The sequence below is a fragment of the Achroia grisella genome, unplaced genomic scaffold, assembly GCF_030625045.1.
Source record: "Achroia grisella isolate CSIRO2021 unplaced genomic scaffold, CSIRO_AGI_Agris_v1 utg509, whole genome shotgun sequence".
NCBI lineage: Eukaryota > Metazoa > Arthropoda > Insecta > Lepidoptera > Pyralidae > Achroia > Achroia grisella.
This window is the reverse complement of record NW_026712902.1, coordinates 248,949-269,674: the sequence shown is the minus strand read 5'-3', so window position 1 is coordinate 269,674 and position 20,726 is coordinate 248,949. Positions and strand designations below refer to the sequence as shown.

The window sequence follows — 20,726 nt, the reverse complement described above, 5'->3', positions numbered from 1 at the left end:
TAAAGCTACTATGACGTAGACATCCCCTAAGAATTTTCATAAATTGCACCACTAAGGGGATAAATTAACGCGAGCGAAGCCGCGAGCAAACACTAGTATGAATATAAATATGGTATATACACCAAGACAGACACAGCTATCTCAAGCAAGTTAAAGAAAAAGTTGGAGTCGTGTCGTATCAACAGCTAAAACGACTGATAGAAGATCGTGGAAGGTGGCGGGAGCTCCACCGACAAGAGCCACAGCTCTTAAATTATGAATGAATGAATAAATATACAACGAAAAGATTTTTTTTGCAATTTTTGTCTATCTGTCTGTCTGTCTGTTTGTTTGTCCGGTTATTCTCTGAAATGGCTGGACCGATTTTGACGGATTTTTATTGGCAGGTAGCTGATGTGATAAGGTGTAACTTAGGCTACTTTTATTTTAGAAAAATAACGTTAATTTTCACGCGGACGAAGTCGCGGGTACAGCTAGTTTAAAACATAAGCATTTTTAATATAGTAAAACATCACACGTACAATATACACCTGCAGTCCGCTGGTGACACGGATCGAGTGACACATTTCCCACCGCACTATAGTGAGTGACAAACAGACAACTATGTGACAACTGCCAGTTGGTGGCTGTCCATCACTTTCTACATTGTTCACTGATACGGCGATATCTCTCTGTTTATCATTAACCAACTCCAAAAACTGAAAATTCTTAATTACATGTTCTTTTTTTAAGGTCCTTAAATTGATACAGACAGACACTTTGATCGTATTAGTATGTAGTGTAAATCAAACAAAAAATTCACAAATAATTGTGAATATCTATACATATAAATAAAATTGGAGTGTCTGTTTGTAATATTGAAATAACCGTTTTTTATTACATGCATAAGAACATAATTATGGTACGTACACCAAAATAACATTTTTTACAATTTATGTCTTGTCTGTTTGTTCCGGCTAATCTCTGAAATGGCTGGACCGATTTTGATGGGACTTTTATTGGCAGGTAGCTGATGGAAGTAACTTAGGCTACTTTTATTTTAGAAATTGTATTTATATTAGTAAAAATAAACACCTAATTAGTTACATAACAATATGTCAATCAACTGGTATAAATTATTACTTTAATTCCAAGTGCAAGTGTGTGTTAGCCAAGTATAGGTACAGTATGTCTGCCATAGGTCCCCCTGTGAGTGTACACAGGTGAAAACATGGGGGAGAGAACAATGGATGTGTGAAAGGTCCGCTGGCACAAACGGAGGTATAAGTTCATAGCAAACAAACACACACTTCGATTGTCACTCCCACTTGCTAATATGTACTTACTTTGTGGATTACTCACTTCTGCTTATATATTACTAGCTACTCACCCTGGCTTCGCACGGATGTACATGTATTATATATATAAACCTTCGTTTTGAACCAATCTATCTATTAAAAAAAACCGCTTCAAAATCCGTTGCGTAGTTTTAAAGTTTTAAGCAAGGATGTTATGAATATGAAATTTCGGATACAGATAGGTTTCGGATATAGGGATGATTATTATACCGGATACGGGTACGGATGCGGATATGAAATTATTTCGGATTATCCGTTAGTTTCGGATATTATTTTTTACGAAATTTCAAAGTAAAATACAAACAGCTAAGTAATAAAATGGTTACATAACGTGTCTCAATTAGGCTGCGCCCCTATCCGATATTATCCGAAACTGTTATTTCGGATTCGATTACGGTTACGAATATTTTTTTATATCGGATATCCGATAGTTTCGGATACGGTTACGGAGCTCCCTAATATCCCTGATTTTAAGCATACATAGGCACGGACAGACAGCTAAAGCGACTTTGTTTTATACTATGTAATGATAATAATATGTACTTAGAAATGTACCCCGTTATACGGTACCCTTGCTAGTTGGTTACACCCATATATTACAATAGCTATATTGATAATGCATTGGGGAGGGCCGATGGATGGGGAGGCAGATGATGTGTGCGTGCTGTTCGGAGTGACCATGAGACCTGAGAAGGGTGTACACAATTGTTCAACAAATGTAGGTTATAGAGAGGGTCTTTACAGACTTCTAACAAGTTATATTTCCATAGAAACCGCAACAACTGCGTTGCTACTAAACTACTTTTAAAAAATCTTAATCACTACATAGTATAAAACAAAGTCGTTGTTGCATATTGTAGAGAAACACTGATAAATTTAGAGGTTTATTTATTTATTTATATTTATAGAGTAATTAAAATTAAGAAATAGATATCGAAATAATCTTTATTAAAATAAACTTAAAATAAGCACTTTTGAATAGTCAAGTTTTTTTATTCTACCGCTTATTCGGAAAGCAGATTCATCACAAGAAGAATAAGAAAAAAACTTGTGTGTTGCTCTTTTAAAAAAAAAATGATTTACTTATATTTAATTAACAAGGATTAGGCATGCGACAATCAACATAGAAACCGCTACGCACTTAATCTCTGTTCAATCAGATAACATTGTCAGCGCTATGAATTTTAAGTTAGATATTTTCTACAAATACATTATTATCGTTTATAAATTCTTTAATTTTATAATAAGCTTTTTTACAAAGTAAATATTTTATAACACATTTGAATTTTTTTCTGGCAAATTGAGTACATACTCTGGGAGTTTGTTGTAAGAGGGCACAAAAGGCTATAGTATATTATCCTGAGTTATAAGAAATGATATTTTATATTGTTATAAATACATTCACAATACCAATTGGCACCCATTATCTCAACATTTTGTGAAAAATGGCGTATTTACGAAGTGAACAATAAGCATATATATTTTTATAATATAAAACTCGTACATCAATTTATGTTTTTACATTGTCGATTTAATATACATCAATATAGCCCTTTACGGCATGTAATTTAAATGAATATTTCCGAAGATATTACAGATTTACAGATTACAGTGGATCAAGACACGTGCCTTGCGTTAGTCTTGTAGGGGCTATGATAAGATTACGTATAAATCAATAACAATACTGTACTTACCTTTTCTTAGTATTTATATGTTACAGATTGACAATATTTATTATTATTATTGTGTGCCAAGTGTTTAATGATAAGATATCAAGGCACAAAACACGGGTAGAAATACTCGAAATAAAATCCAGTTTGTGTAGGATAGTCTAATCGTCATAAAACGTGGAAGTTTTTAAAAGATAATTACACAAAAAGTGTATTTCTTACTTGTGTATTTACTTTAAACTAGCGGCACCCGCGACTTCGTTCGCGGGGAATTTAACTTTATTTTTCTAAAATAAGTAGCCTAAGTTACTCCTTATTATATCAGCTACCTGCCAAAAAAATTCCCGTCAAAATCGATACAGCCATTTCAGAGATTAGCCGGAACAAACAGAAAGACAGACTAAAATTGTAAAAAATGTTATTTTGGTGTATATACCGTATTTATATTCATATGCATGTAGTAAAAAGAGACTCCAATTTTATTTATATGTATAGAAGTGGTATTACTAAACGGAGAGGCGAAATTTACAAATCAAGGCTAACTTGACACATTCAAATTAATAATACGCGAAAACTAAACATAACGGCCTCGGTGGACTTTAGCATACCGCCTTACTGCCAATGATCGCGGGTTCGATTCCCCAAAAGTAGTACCAAGTCTTGTATTCATGAGTATGACTGTACCGGTCTGGGTGTTTTCTATGTATATAAATGTATTTACAAAACATTTTATATCAATTAACTAGTATACATAACACAAGCTCTGTCCCCTTCGATCGATCCCCCGTCCAATTCAAACGGGGATCGAAATTACGACGGCCTGAGCCGAGGTTCGAACCCCTAGTGGTGCCCTCAGACTAAAGTCGTATCCGTCGGGCAGGAGTTGGCCTTCAGCCGCTCCATAAGTCCTTCCGCGGGTTTGGAGTGCCATCTGCACTCGCCCCATAAAGTCCGGTGAAGCTGTACAGGCCAGTTGCGGCCAACAGCATTAGACTAGTCCGAAAAAAAAACCTCTACTTAACGAGGGACTAGATGACGCTGTATATTGGTGCAGGGCAAAAAAATATTAGGATTCATAAAACAAATCATATACATTTCAATTAACATTAAACTTTATAGATACGAGTTACCGAAATAGAAATTAAACAATAACTGCCAATACATTCCGTAATCGAACTCAAGGCCTTGTCGAGAGTGAGCGCTAGGCAACGTAACTGCCAGTCGACGTTCCGACACAATACTGGAAACTGCTAGCACTCGATTATGGACCACATCGTTCACACATTACAGTCTCTTATTGTATGGGATAAGATCATGAATCATCGGAGAGCAGGAGAATGACCGTGGCGTAACTGTAGTCGGCTTAACTATAACCCAATGAACCAGATAGCGTAGTACAGACGCTCCGTTGACCGCTTTGATCGCACTTCGGCACACAATCAGCATATACTCGTGAAACATTACCAAATCCACTCTGCTGATAAATGGCGCCCTTGTGTACGGCAGCTATGTGTTCCATAAAATATGGTAGAGCGCAGTGATGGCTGGCTCATCCGTCATACTCCTGAACGAGTGCTGCTTGTACGGACTGGTCTACTAATCACTAAGACTGATTTAATCTTATTGTGTTTTTATATTTGACCCTAATAAATTAGTGCTGGTTGGTAGTTTGTATTCACACGTTTCGACTTGTAAAGTGTGAACTTTCCGAACGAGTGGTAGATAAAAATAAATTGTTATGACTATTCAAAAGTATTTTTATATTTTTATCATCTGCAACTGCAACTGCAATCAATAAATCTATCGTCGGTTAAATAAAAAAATTACACTATTCAAAGTGTACATTTTTTACAAAAGGCATTTAATTTTTTAAAAATTATTTTTTGTCTTAAATTTATTTATTACTAGCTGTCCCGGCAAACGTTGTTTTGCCTTAAAATAAAAAAAAAATTAGGGGTGGACTACCCCTAACATTTAGGGGGATAAAAAATAGATGTTGGCCGATTCTCAGACCTACTCAATACGCTCACAAAATTTCATGAGAATCGGTCAAGCCGTTTCAGAGGAGTATGGGAACGAAAACTGTGACACGAGAATTTTATATATAAGATAAGATTTACAGAAGTATTGTATATAATTTTAAAAGTATTTAGATAATTATTAAGACGGCGTGGTTAATTTAATTGACTTATATAAAAGAAGGCAATTCCAGGTTCTAATTTTGAAAAATGTCATTTTTCTATTTTAATGGTAGATAAAAAACAAATTGTTATGACTATTCAAAAGTGTTTAAATTAAGTTTATTTGAATAAATGATTTTCTATTCTAAAACAACGATATATTATCTGTGTAGTTGCTCAAAGTTCATTGACTAGTTGTCAGTGGAGGAGCGGATGACGTGGTAGAACGTGCGCATGAGTTGTGCAAGTGCGGCCGACCCAGATGTTGGGGCGCAGCTGTGACTGCGACACCATCGTGTTCTGACTGGTCGTACAAACGGGAGATCACGATACACGATACCAACATCGCTGTGACCTAATTCATAATAGACGTTTATTAACCCTATAGCGGTTCTAGTCAATTGCCTTACATATATCTGTTTACATAGTATAAAATAAAGTCGCTGTCGCTGTCTGTCCCTATGTATGCCTTTAAAACTACGCAACGGATTTCGAAGCGGTTTATTTTAATAGATAATGTGATTCAAGAGGAAGGTTTATATGTATAATATATGCATAATATTGTAGAAAACACTGTTAAATTTAGAGGTAGCCATTCATTGGGCTCCCTAAAATATTGTCGAGCGCAGTGATGGCTGGCTCATCCGTCATACTCGTGAACGAGTGCTGCTTGTAGCGGCTGGTCTGCTCTTATCACTACGACTGATTTAATCTTATTGTATATTTATGTTTGACCCTAATAAATTACACGTTTCGACTTGTAAAATGTGAACTTACAAGGATTGTTTAAAAGAGCAACACACAAGTTTCTTGCTTATTCTTCTTGTGATGAGACAGCTTTCCGAATAAGCGGTAGATTTAAAAAAATGTTGACCATTCAAAAGTGCTTAAATTAAGTTTATTTGAATAAATGATTTTCTATTCTATTCTATATATCGCTGTTCGTTGGCCTCGCTAAAACTCGAGAACGGCTGAACCGATTTGGCTAATTTTAGTCTTGAAATAATCGTGGAAATCCAGGGATGGTAAGGGCGTTATTACAGTGCTTTGGTAATTGTGCTTTTTGTCATCGTAATATACACATTATTTAGTAAACAATAAGTAATTACATACATCAACAATCACAATAAAAACAAATCATTGTAATCTAACGCGGCACATCGAGGCAGCGTCCCAAAGATACTGGCAGCGTTGCCTCTTTGAATGGCCATTTCTCAAGTTGCTATAGTAATTATCTGTCTGTTTATTCTTGCTAATCTCTGAAACGGCTTGACCCATTTTGACGGGACTTTCACTCGAAGATTTTATGACTGATTATTTTAATAAAAAAAGTTAAATTCAACTGGGATGAAGTGGAGGGAAGGGGATTGTTAGTAATGGGAACTAGTAATCCCCATTACTAGCAATGTTAGGTCCACCTCCACGCGGTTTCTCCTGGAAACCATCGTGATAAATGCCTCGCGAATTTCTCACGATGGTCTAACTGATCTGACCTCATGATCATCTTATCATCCTCCACTGGTGCCCCGCCAGCGTAAACCGTTAGCGCAGGCGGGTGCATCATTCCATTATCATACACAATAAAACTGGGATGAAGAAGCAGGCAATATATTAGATATTATTAATATAATCTTAGATCCAAATAAGACACACTTATATTTCAATTATTCATGAGAAAGAGTTGTAACTAACTCAATTGTCACTATTCATTTTTAATACTATTAAAGTAATAATGTAGATATATGGCGAGAATGCTGTGAGGCGATTCAGATACCTGGAAACTGCTACCTAGCTGCTGCTGCTACCTAGCGTTTCCAGGTATCTGTTACAAAATGTACTTAGAAAACATTGAGCATGAACAATGGTCGGGAACGCGCAAGTGACACCCCTGGTGTTTCAGGTGTCCATACTATGTAACCATTTACCATAATATGGGTCGTACCATCATCGCAGTATAGAAAAAAATGATAATATATTGTTAAGAATTCTCTAACGCGAGCGCTGAGTGGCAGACGTTAAGTTAAAAAGACGGCTTCGCTCGTGTTAATGTATCTCCTTAGGGGTGGAATTTATCAAAATCCTTTCTTAGGGGATGCTTACGTCATAGTAGCTTTATGCATGCAAAGTCTTAGCCCGATCGGTTTAAAATTGACAAAATTTCATACAAACTTTCATCCCCTATTTAGCGGATGCCTACGTCATCACATCTACCTGCATGTCAAATTTCAGCCCGATCCGTCCAGTGGTTTGGGCTGTGCGTTGATAGATCACTATGTCAGTCACCTTTGAGTTATATATATTTAGATAGATATATAATGAACGAATTAACTGTAATACTAAGTAGTCCTCTGTTAGATCTGGATTCATAATAATGTTCGGCTTATTCCAAGTATTAACTTTAGGAATGGTTTAAACCACGATCACTTAGACCCCGTTTCGTCCGAGTTTTAACAGATTTTTTGTAATAAGACGCCTGGTGTTTCAGGAGTACAGCTAGTATAATATAATATAATATCTCAGGACAATTCACACAGCGCCATCAAGTCCCAAGTTTAGTAGAGCTTGCGTTATAGGTACTAGACAACTGATATAAATACATAGATACATTTTTTTGTAATATGCTACGGTAACCATTTACCACCAGAGTGACCGACATAGCCCGAAGAATTGCGACTCTGAAGTGGCAATGGGCAGGGCACATAGCCCGTAGGACAGATGGCCGTTGGGGCAGTAAAGTCCTCGAGTGGCGACCACGAACCGGAAGACGCAGCGTGGGAAGGCCTCCAGCAAGGTGGACCGACGATCTGGTCAAGATCGCTGGAAGGCATTGGATACGAGCAGCGCAGGACCGATCGTCGTGGAGATCTTTGGGGGAGGCCTATGTCCAGCAGTGGACGTCTTCCGGGCTGCGATGATGATGATGATGATGATGAACCATTTACCATAATATGGGTCGTACCATCATCGCAGTATAGAAAAATGGTAATATATTGTTAAGAATTATCTAACGCGAGCAGTGAGTGGCAGACGCATTGCAAAACGGGCACCGTATAGTTACGCTAACTGCTACCATCGGTGGGACCAATTGATTTAGCCTTCGAGCTCCCCTCGCTCCGGACACATGGCAGATTAGTCGACATATTGCGACTAATGTGCAAATGCGAATATTTTCGCACGCGGCCACGTCCAATAACGATCTGCATGGCATTAGTCTGCGTCTGTACAATCAATTGAAGAGGAAATTGCATTCCTAGAATTAATATTGAAATAACAAACTATTCAATATCAATTCCAAGAACTTATATTTATATAGTACCAGTTCAACGTTCAGTATTAATTTGAAGGTTTATATGAACTACTAAGATCACAAAACCTATATTGAATTTAGTAGAAATAGAAATTATCTTTATTCAAATAAACTCAATACAAGCACTTTTGAATTGTCATATTTTTTACCACTCATTCGGAATGCAGATTCATCACAAGAAGAATGAGCGAGAAAATTGTGTGTTGCTCTTTGAATAGCTGTTTTTTTTATAAAAAAATATACACTAACAAGTAAGAGGCATGCGATAATCAACATAGAAACCGCCACACACTCATTCTTAGTGCAATCAGATAATATTGTCAGCGCTATGAATTTTGAGTTTAAACTTACTTAAGTAATATTTAAAATGAAATGAGATGAAATTTATTGGATAAATGTGGTTTGTCAGATCGTTTAACATAATATTAGGTCTACACATTAGTCATTTCTGACATGCAATAGACAATATCGCCATATATCTTGATGAAGATCCCGAGCTCACTAATGGACGGCAAAATTATGAACGCCGCAAAAAGTCCTCAAATAATGAAATGTTAGCTTAATCTCAATTACATTCATTTTTGAACATTAGAAAACAATTATAAAAGATATCGTATATTAAAAAATATATGAGACTAGCTACTCGCCCCGGTTTCGCACGGGTATACATGTATTATATATATAAACCTTCCTCTTGAATCACTGTATCTATTCAAAAACCGTTTCAATATTGCGTAGTTTTAAAGATTTAAGCATACATATCGACGGACAGACAGCGACAGCGACTTTGTTTTGTCGATTCATACTATGTAGTGATGATACTTATTCTGAGTTGCTTTCTAACTACAAAGCATAAAAAAGTAAAGTAATTTAAAAAATTGCATTGTAAATAGAGATCGAGTACCTTATGCAATCCATATCACAAGAGTATAAATATATATTATATAAGTCTAAGTATAAATTACTCAATTCCACTCAAACGCTGATAAAACTATTTATGATGTAAAAGTGAATATTCACGATGAATAGAAAGAAACACCAGGCTGTAATGAAACAAACGAACATATGAATCTGTATTATTATAAACATGTACAACATTTATTTGAAAAGAATACGAGCTGAGTTTCTTGTCAGTTATTCTCAGCTCGAAATCATTCCTAACTGACGGTAGATTTGACATATCATAAGAGTCTGTAAAAGACCTACTATTAATAGATATTTCGGCAACTCGTCATCAAAGGACACTAAACTCAATGCACCGATTACGAAAGAGGTCGAGTGGGGCTAGGGCTTCGGGCGCCGCAGTGCAGGTGCGACCCAATTCCATGAATGCGGGACACACGGCCCTGTTGTCCACCCGAATAGAGACCAACTATTTGGCACAGCTCTGACAAGTTGGAGACAAAGGAAAGTTCTCTATGGAACCACCATTTCGCAATACCACTCCGCAATAGAGACATTATGTGAGACAAAAAACTCTGCAATAATATAATTACAGTAGTCTCGAGTATAATACCGATGTGTTATTAACCGTTAGTTATTACGGTAACAGCTGAGCGTTGTTACATTCACACGCAACGTAAATATTTTGAACAGGCCATGTTGTCGTGATATGTAATCAGCTGGACATAAGTATCTACTATTTTTATTTTATAGAGTAGCAGAAGGAAGCACTTTCAACGAAATCTGGCGTTGTTCCAAACCCAACAAAAGTACCAATCGCTGCAATGTACATATTTCGTATCAAAATATTTGGCAAGTGAACGTAGATCTCGACACCTCGTGACGTAACCGGCCGCTGAAACGGTGTAATCGTCATCTCGTTTTACGTGAACGCGTAGCATTGAAAAACGCTTTCCACGACGTGCCTCCTGAAAATGTACTAGGCAAGCATAAACCGATAGCAGTATTGCTATTGTTATCAGTGATGGCGATACAGGGGAGCGGGCGGGAGGAGTGGAGCGAGGGGCGGCCTTCGTGACGTTGCGTTAACAACTACAGTTACACGTCAATATCTTATCAGTAGCGTTGGCCGTGAATTGCGATCACTGTCACACAAACAAACTGCCAAGATATTATGATAACCTAGTAGAATACGCAAAATTTTATCTAAATTCACTGTATTTCACTTGCATTCAGGGAAAGAACAAATATAAAATTAATTGGAAACGCGAGTTATGTGACTTTATTCAACCAAATCTCATTATAAAAAAGTATTTGACAAAAATTACGCAACGCATAGAACAATAATGTACCTAACCATTATAATAATAAAACTTACTTTACATAATTAAATGTAGCAATTTATACAATGAAACAATAGTCGTGGGATGTCACAGCCGGTCGGCGTCACGAGATCGCTGCAGTCGCGAGACAACTTTTTTTTCAGACTACTCTAATACTGTTGGCCGCAGCTGGCCTTTACAGCTACACCGGACGATCGGGGGCGAGTGCAGATAGCACTCCAAACCCGCGGAAGGACTTATGGAGCGACTAAAGGCCAACTCCCGCCTGACGGATACGACTTTAGTCTGAGGGCACCGCTAGGGGTTCGAACCTCGGCTCAAGCCATAGGATACGGTACATTCACCACGCCGGCGGCAGACACACATCCGCCGACATTGTACGACCTCTGCAGGGTCTTCAACAAATAATAGAAGAACTCTCATTTCAAACAATAGTTAAATTTAACAATACATTGTATTATATTTAATGAGATTACAAGTTACTTTCGCTTTCCCGACTTGACTCGACAAAAGTTTATAATCTTAGAAATAGAAATAGAAATAATCTTTTATTCTGTCGTAACATTATTATTCTTATTTTGCTGTTTATGTATATCTAAAAACTGATTCAAATGACAACAATACTAAACTAATTATATCATTTATACAACTACAACTAAAATTAAAAAGCTTAAAAAATATAATACAATAACTAAAATATATTATTAAAAGGGGTCCCTTTAGGCAAAATTCCGGAGATACAGGCAGCGTTCCCTCTTTGAATAGCTAGTAATAATCTTAATTCAAATAAACTTAATATAAGCACTTTTGAATAGTTACATTTTTTTATTCTACCGCTCATCCGGAACGCAGACTCATCACAAGAAGAATGTGCGAGAAACTTGTGTCGTAGACCCCTTGCCATATTTTTCTGTTTTGGGTAGACCCCCATTCTTACCTGGGGCCGTATTATGAACTCTTATTCCCATTCAGTTTACGGCTTAAACTGAACTGCCTGGCGATTTCGTATTACGAACGCTATTAGCCAGCCAGTCAGCGGTCACGTGACAGCTGAACGTCTTCTGCCCGAAAACTGACCGGCTATTTCGTATTATGAGCGTTTCATTTGACAGATCTAAGCGGACACAACTGTCAAAAAGACCGTTTAAAAACAATTCAGTTTACGGTGGCTTCATATTAGCTTTTATAGAATTGTTTTCTAATTTATAGCTTCATTATTGTAATTTGGTTATTATTTCTATTTCTATGTCAGTTTTTATTATGTTTAAAATATGTTTGTGCAGTTATTGTTTTTGTTTCGTTTTAATTTTAATTATGTGTGATGAACTCGAAGTATTGGAGTTTTTGGAAATGTGTGCACCCTACGAAAAAGAAGTAAGGAAAGTGAAAAGACGGCGATTACGCGACCAATCCAATAAAAATGAACAATTTAGAAAACGTTATAATCTAAATAAAGATTTGGTGCGTAATATGCGTGCGAACTCATATGCCGGTATCATCGAAATTTACAGACCTACCAGTGGAAACTAAGGTATAATGTATTGTAATTATTTCACTAAATCACTAGCTGACTATGTCAGGTTTTAGTAGGATTATTATTTATGCTACAGGCATATTTATCAACGGCCTATTAGTGATATTGCTGTTCATTCTTTAGCACAGCCAATGGCAAATAACCGATTTATTGCATTTACCCAACATCCAAAAGTAAATACATATATAAAATTCCAAGGACATCTGAGTAAAGGATAGATAATAAATATTCAAAGGTATCTATTTCTATACAATTAGCAACTGTTATTGTTGCAAATACATCTATGAGTACCATGTACCATACCATATGATATAGTGATAATATATATGGTAAAATGTATGCATACAAGTAAAGCCTAGAAAGCAAGTATACAAGTATGCAACAGTCTGATGATGTGCAGTCTCTCCGGCACTTTCCTCCGAGGACAATTAATTAAATTAAATTAATTATATTTTAGGTTTTATAATTGGAATTTGGAATGCTGGGTGTATTGGGCTGTATTTGACTGTACACATGCCACCCCATTGTAAATTAAGAAGAGATATTATTGTAGAAAACAATACCATTCATTAAATATATAATTGGTAAGTGAAATATAAATTAAAAGACATGTTTAATAATATAAGCACTTTTAATATCTTTTTTTAATATAATTATATAAATTAACAATAAACAAGATTTTAGACATACAAAATATGTTAATGATTATACATCTCTAAAGCTACTTATATACTAACAATAAATTGTTTACTTAAATATTAAATGACCATAACACTTAGACATATGTTTCAAATAATCTGTATCCATGTAATTAATCTCATATGTTTCAAATAATATTTATCTATTAATTATTCTCTTATGTTTCAAATAATCTTCATTTATGTAATTAATCTGGAAATAAATTTTAGGTTAGTAATGCTGACATGGAGATTATAAGTGTGGATGCCAACTGGAACTGGAGCTACTCATGACATTTGGGCAAACCAGAGGCATTAAGCAACATCTAGAGGACTTAAGCTGGAATAAATCCTTATGATTACTTGGTAAGCACAAAATTTTATTATGAAACTACAAACATCATTACATCTAAGCTCTAAACTTCAGTAATTTAGAAACATAGTTATTTATCAGCACCAACAGTTATTGTGCTGTGTTTTTAATGAAATAATACTTTTTGTAAATAAATATTAATATTATAGTATATAATATGTTGTTTTTTTTTAGGAGATCCAGGATATGCTTTAGAGAAGTATACTCCCATCTCAAATGCTATACCAGGACCACAAGAAGCATATTACACTGTAAGAACATGGAATATCATTGAGAGCACAATTGGGCTTCTAGATTTAGATGCCTACATGTACTTTGAGTTCTTATAGAGAACTAAATGAAGGTCTAGCTGCTAGACAAACCCATGTTGTTTAGTTGTGGAACTAAGAAATTGAATATTTATTTTTATAAATAATAATATTGTTAATAGGTCAATGTTTTAATTATTTGTTTTTATAATAAATGATATAGGTACATTATTTGTCTTTTATTGGTAGTTATAATTAAAGGGATATGATAATTTTATTATATACTAGTTATTACCTATGACTTTGTCCATATGGCATACCTAGTTTTTGTTAAAATAAATAAAATATCTCAAATAAAAGCAACTTGTTACTCCTTTACACAACTCATTACATATGACAGTGAAAGTATCCCTCAAATTTGGTCCAGCTGTTTCAAAGATTAGCAAGAACAAACAAACGGACAGACAAATATATTTTTTTTAATGTCATTTATCTTACCTTATATATGTATGCATTTACTGAAAAGCTGTTGTAACTGGTGAACTTCAAAATTACAAACAGATACTTCAATTTATTTGCATAGATACATGTATTTCAGATTTTACTGAGATTCCTATTAAATGAAATAAATTAAAATTCAGATGGTTACCTTATAACACTTAAACTTGACAATCCTTTCCAGTCTTTAAAAGCCCCTTTACCTAAGGAGTTTAATTGTTGAGCGACGTCCTCACACAAGCGATTGGTATGGTATTCTTGGGCGGACTTATTAAAGCCACTTGCCATTTCCCTATGGGATTTTAAAAATCCCATATAATTTTAAATTACCGGTACGATACACGACGTTGGCGAGGGGTTTCAGTCCGTGATCTACAATTTAGTTAGATAAATATACAAATATAAACAGTTAAATATTTGCATCATTTTAAAAAAACATTACTAAGAAAATGTTAGGAATACTTACGTTACATTAGGTATATTTTTCACAATAATTGAATTATTAAATTTAACTTGCGTATAAAGTCATGGAAAGGCTAAGTTTCAAATTGTACTTTGCGCGGAATTTTAAGTAGATGCACAAAGTTCGTTTGGATATTACAATGAAAATATTTTTTACAAATAAATCCGAATTATTAAAAAAGACAATAAAACTGTCTGGAATATTTTTGTATATTACACAAATTCTACCATTGTATCTTAATTACTGTTTTCTATATTTAATTTACATTTATTTAATTAATATTTTGTCCAAAAAGAGACACACAAAAACTCAACTTAACGTTGCAACGAATGTATGCGTATCCGAACGCAGCGCGAGAAAATCCACTAACCAGCCAGAGACAAACTATCCAGGCAGAATACGGTTTGAATTTGGACCCTCATAATACGAAAAAGAACAATTCAGTTTAAGGCCGTAAACTGAACTGCCTGGAAACTGACTGGATTTTAAAGAGTTCATAATACGCCCCCTGGTATATTTTGTAAATTTCTAACTGTAGTAAAGTTTAGTGTTAAAAACATAAAGTAAAAACAACAAGATGACTGTTGTCGTAGACCCCTTGCAGTTAGTCATAGACCCCTGGGGGGTCGGTATAGGAATCACACTTAACTGATGTATGATCGGTTAGCTCAGGCCCAAATCATTGATTATCGTTAGCATCTACTACATTATTTATTTATTTATTTATTTATTTACATTAATAGTTAATTACCTTACCACATTATCTATACATATAAATAAAATTGGAGTGTCTGTTTGTAATATTAAATTAACCGTTTTTTACTACATGTATATGTATACAAATACGATACGTACACCAATATAACATTTTTAAAAATTTTTGTCTGTCTGTCTGTTTGTCTGTTCGGGACTTTTTTTGGCAGGTAGCTGATGTAATATATAAAAGTAGCTTAAGTTACTCCAACTTAGGCTACTTTTATTTTAGAAATATAATGTTAAATTCCACGCGGACAAAGTCGCGTGTACAGCTAGTTATTCATAAAATTATATTGCTCGTCTCAAATTGTAATCGGCTACCAGTCTAATTAATATTTATCGTCTGTTTTACTGGCGGCCGTCGTAAATCTTGGATTTTACTGTCCTAGCTTGTTCACTTACGGGACCACGTAATATAAACCTAGTTGACTCATAACTGTACTCATTTAGGCCTTCGGTTAAATAGAAAAATGGCACTATTCAAAATGTACATTTTTTACAAGACAAGCATTTAAAGTTTTTTTTTTATTTATTTGAATTATTTTTTCCTTTAAAGTTTTAAATTTATACACAAGTATTGTATATCATTTTAAAAGTATTTAGATAATGATTAAGACGGCGTGGTTAATTTAATTGACTTATATACAAGGAGGCAATTGTAGCTTGTAATTTTGAAAAATATCATTTTTCTATTTAAGCGACGATATAGAAATAGAAATAATCTTTATTCAAATAAACTTAATATAAGCACTTTTTAATAGTCAAGTTTTTTAATTCTACCGCACATTCGGAATGCAGACTCATCACAAGAAGAAATCAAGAAATTTGTGTGTTGGTCTTTTAAATAAAATTGTTTTATTTTTATTTACATTAACAAGGATTAGGCATGCGACAATCAACATAGAAACCGCTACGCACTTAATCTCTGTTCAATCAGATAACATTGTCAGCGCTATGAATTTTAAGTTAAATATTCGAACTAACTTGCACATTATCTTATCCAAAAGATATACGAGTCCGCACTTCAATTGTATTCGATTGTCATACATTTGCATTTGAAGGTAAACTGCATTCGAATTAGTTACTATTTTTTAACCTTTGATCTTTCAAAAACAGTATTTAATATACAGACATAATATTTTTAATATGAATACTAAAAAAACGATCAGAAAATCCAGATTTGTGAATTTAGTAATTTGTATGACTATATCATCATTACATAGTAGAATAGAATAGAAACTACTTTTGTTTGCGGCTTTGTTCGCGTTAATTTATCCCTTTAGGGGTGGAATTTATCAAAATCCTTTCTTAGGGGATGCCTACGTCATAACATACCGGCATGGCAAATGTCAGCCCGATCCGTCCAGTGGTTTGGGCTGTGCATTGATAGATCACTATGTCAGTCACCTTTAAGTTATATATATTTAGACTAGATGTGTCCGCGACTTCGTCCGCGTAAATTATCGATACTTCCATATAACCTTTAATCTCCGCTTTCAATCCCTTACAACCCTTTTTTCGGATTAAAAAGTAGGTTATGTCCTTTCTCAGGTTCTAGATTATATGTGTACCAAATTTCATTTAAATCGGTTCAGTAGTTTTGACGTGAAAGCGAGACAGACAGATAGACAGACAGAGTTACTTTCGCATGTATAATATTAGTAAGGAGTAAGGAGTAAGGATAAGGAAGTAAGGCAGTAAGGATATATCCTAAAGGTACTTTTATAAGGACACTTTCTATAGACATTTCTTCAAATTAAATCTTCTGTTCTCTCTAGAATAGAATAGAATAGAATAGAAAATCTGTTGTGAATTTAAAATTAGCAGTTTTTCACTAAATGCATATTAAACATATACGGTAAATATGATGTAACAGTTGCTAAGTGTCGCACCATTTGCGCCGGCTTGATCTTGGTACGTACTGCGTGGGTGTTGACCCCGAAACGTGCGTGCGCGCATCGCAGCACCCGGCGCGAGTTCCGTAGATTGTGTGCAACAGACGACCAACCACTGTGGTTAGTGCAGTACAGACACGACATATATGTATCAGCCCGATTTATTATAATATAGTAAGAAATAGAATTAGAAATAATCTTTATTCAAATAAACTCATTACAAGCACTTTTGAATAGTCATATTTTGATTCTACCACTCATTCGGAATGCAGATTCATCACAAGAAGAATGAGCAAGAAACTTGTGTGTTACTCTTTTGAATAGATGTTTTTTTTATATAATAATTACAGTATAACAAGTAAGAGGCATGCGATAATCATAATGAATATTAACATTCACCATTTTAATTTATGTACAGACAAAAAACACTAAAATATCAATTAAAAAACAATTCTACACCGAAATCTATACATCGATACATATAAATAAAATTGGAATATCTGTTTGTAATATTGAAATAACCGTTTTTTACTACATACGTTTGAATATAAATACGGTACATACACCAAAATAACATTTTTACAATAATATAACAATCTTTGTCTGTCTGTTTGTTGCCGCTAATCTCTGAAATAGCTGGACCGATTTTGACGGGACTTTTATTGGCAGGTAGCTGATGTAATAAGGAGTAAGTTAGGCTTCTTTTAGTTTAGAAAAATAAAGTTCAATTCCACATGGACGGAGTCGCGGGTACAGCTAGTCATTATATAAATACGCAAAAAGTAATGCTCGTGGGATACAGTAGTAAGTACGGGCTCTAGTTCATTACATGTGCCTTCGAATAAAAACAATGCATGATCAATAATTTAAGAGGTAACAACTAACTCAGTAGAATTAATAATTCTGAATCATTTGCCATTTACCTGCTTTTATATTGCAGAGGCGTGTGTGCGTCAGAAAGGTCTACTAATAAAGTGGGCCGTGTCGCTTGTCCGTCCGGATCTACAAGGCAAGTTGAACTCAACATATATATACACATACATACACGTATATATGTCTATTCTAGTTAATACACTATCCATATATATAACATTATCTAGATTTGCTGGAAGATATCTCTTTTTCTAAAATACGAGTTTCTATTTGGTTTAGGTACCAGGGAACAATTTATATTGTAAAAAATAAAAATTATTATCATCATTACATAGTATAAAACAAAGTCGCTGTCGCTGTCTGTCCGTCCCTAAGTATGCTTAAATCTTTAGAACTCAACGAATTTTGAATCGGTTTTTTAATAGACAGTGATTCTAGAGGAAGGTTTATATATATAATACATGTACACCCGTGCGAAGCCGGGGTGAGTAGCTTGTTATTATTATAATTGCTGAAAGCTCAAATAGATTAAGAAGTTCCAATATTTGCTTCACTTGATTAATGTATTTTATAGAAGAAAGAAAGAAAAAATATTTATTCAGTGCTTTTCAACAATGTTACAATATAAAAAAAAACAAACGAAAAAAAAAAAATGTGTATATAAATATAATTAATTTAAAATGAAGATAATTAAAAAGAAACATAAAATAATATTTTTTTACATCCATATAGGCACTGAAATGGCTCCACTCAGCTTTATTGTATGTCCGATGTGAACATACAGCTGGTTTTCAACCACCAAAACGAGAAAAAAATATATATAAAGAAAGGGGGTAGTGAGGGGAGAGGGCACTATTTTTCTTCATCAAAAGTGTTGTAAACCTTATTAGAATCATTATATGAGTTTCTTTTTTACAGATAATCTCACTCTTGTACATTACATTACATGGTGTTTTTCCTATGTGTGTATAAAGAATATACATGGTGCGCGTGACTGAACAGCCGTTGGTTTGTTTGTCCACCTGGTCTGAGTGTTGACTGATTAGACCATCCGTCCAAAGCTTGCTGAGTGTGCACTTAAAACTTAGCATGTATAATTTGGTGTACATGTGGGTACAACATGCTCATTATAATGTTGTTTGATTGTTAATAACCGTAAATTTGTAATGTAAACCGTAAATAAATAAAATAAATTCAAAACATCTGTTAAATCATATTTACTGAACAAAGCCTATTACTCACTAAACGATTACTTGAATGACGAGCGTGCATGGCAATAGTTCATGTACGGGATTTTCATTTAATGTTAGACATAGACACCTATATAAATATACATTGTAAATAAACTGGCTTTTCGAAAAAAGTAATTCAATTGAGTTTTTTGTCAGTTCTTCCCAATTGGATCTATATACTGCATTGGACGGTAGGGAAAAAATTATAATGTAAAAAACTTGACGTTCATAAGCGGCTAAAATGTCCTACATGAATAAATGATTTTTTAATTTAAATTTAAATAAACTTTACCTAATCTAAGAACTAGTGTTATACCTGGGATTTTTTGCTTTTAAGACCGAATTCGCCTTGTAGTTAGGACCCTATGTTTCGTTGATAGTGTCTTATGAAGTCATCATATAATTTGCGTCATTTTATTACCACTCATCCTTGACTCACAAGTGCCAGTTAATTGGTAATATTTGGCAAACAATTGTATGAATGGACGGATTTCCACGTGTGTGGTGGCCGAGTGGCAACTTTCTATTTTGGACCAATAGTTCAATCCGCGCCAAGGTTGTTTTACTTACTCGTTGATTATATCAGTCGACACTTGTATTTGCATAAACATTGTATTAATATGTCAATTAATTAATTTAGTGATATTAATATTTTTTTTACAAACATACGGCCCATCTGATGGTAAATGGTTACCGTGGCCTATGGTCGCCTGAAACACCAGGGGTGTCACGTGCGCGTTGCCAACCCTTAAGAAACCTTAATACACCCTTCTTAAAAACCCCATGCTAGCAGCTTGTACTGTAAGCTGTAAAAGGGTATAAGCACCTGAGAATAGCTCAAACCCTTCAATAAAGAAAGGCTATGGCAGAAAAATAACAAGGCATGGGCACATGACTCCTTAATTTTTGTCAGCCTCGGTGATCTAGCGGTTTAGCAAACCGCTTTATTTCCGAAGGTCACGAGTTCGATTTCTCGCACGGCACAAACATTTGTATTCTTGAGTATGATTGTTTGTATCGGTCTGGGTGTCTTCTATGTATAATAAGTATGTATTAACAAAAAAATATATATCTATGTGTATGTGATACATATACATAGATATATTTTTTTAGCTAGCTTAACTTGGGTCTAGATGGCGCTGTGTGAATTGTCCTGAGTTATTATTATATGAGATTATTACTTGTATGTCTAGAAATCTAACTTAATAATTGATTTATTACTTCAGTGGCGCTGAAGCAGCAAATTTTGGTATTTTATTTTGTTATTAAAAAAATATATATATATTTTTAATAATAAGTATCCTGTGTTCAGTCTAATACATCCAAGAACATGTGTACAAAATTTCACGATGATCGGTTCAGTAGTTTTTGCGTGAAAGCGTAACAAACATACCTACTTTCACATTTATAATATATATCACGGATACATGTAATGTC

At 34.5% G+C, this 20,726-nt stretch overlaps 1 protein-coding gene and 1 long non-coding RNA gene across 2 annotated transcripts in view; one reads left to right on the top strand and one right to left on the bottom strand.

Moving 5' to 3' along the window:
* The window catches only part of LOC131846252 (prominin-like protein), a 107,156-nt gene that overhangs the window by 67,986 nt on the left and 18,444 nt on the right, over positions 1-20,726 (bottom strand). The window lies entirely within an intron of this gene.
* Positions 12,032-13,707, top strand: LOC131846254 (uncharacterized). The gene is made up of 4 exons (XR_009357672.1): positions 12,032-12,271; positions 12,732-12,858; positions 13,183-13,317; positions 13,499-13,707. It is a non-coding gene; the product is annotated as an uncharacterized LOC131846254 (long non-coding RNA).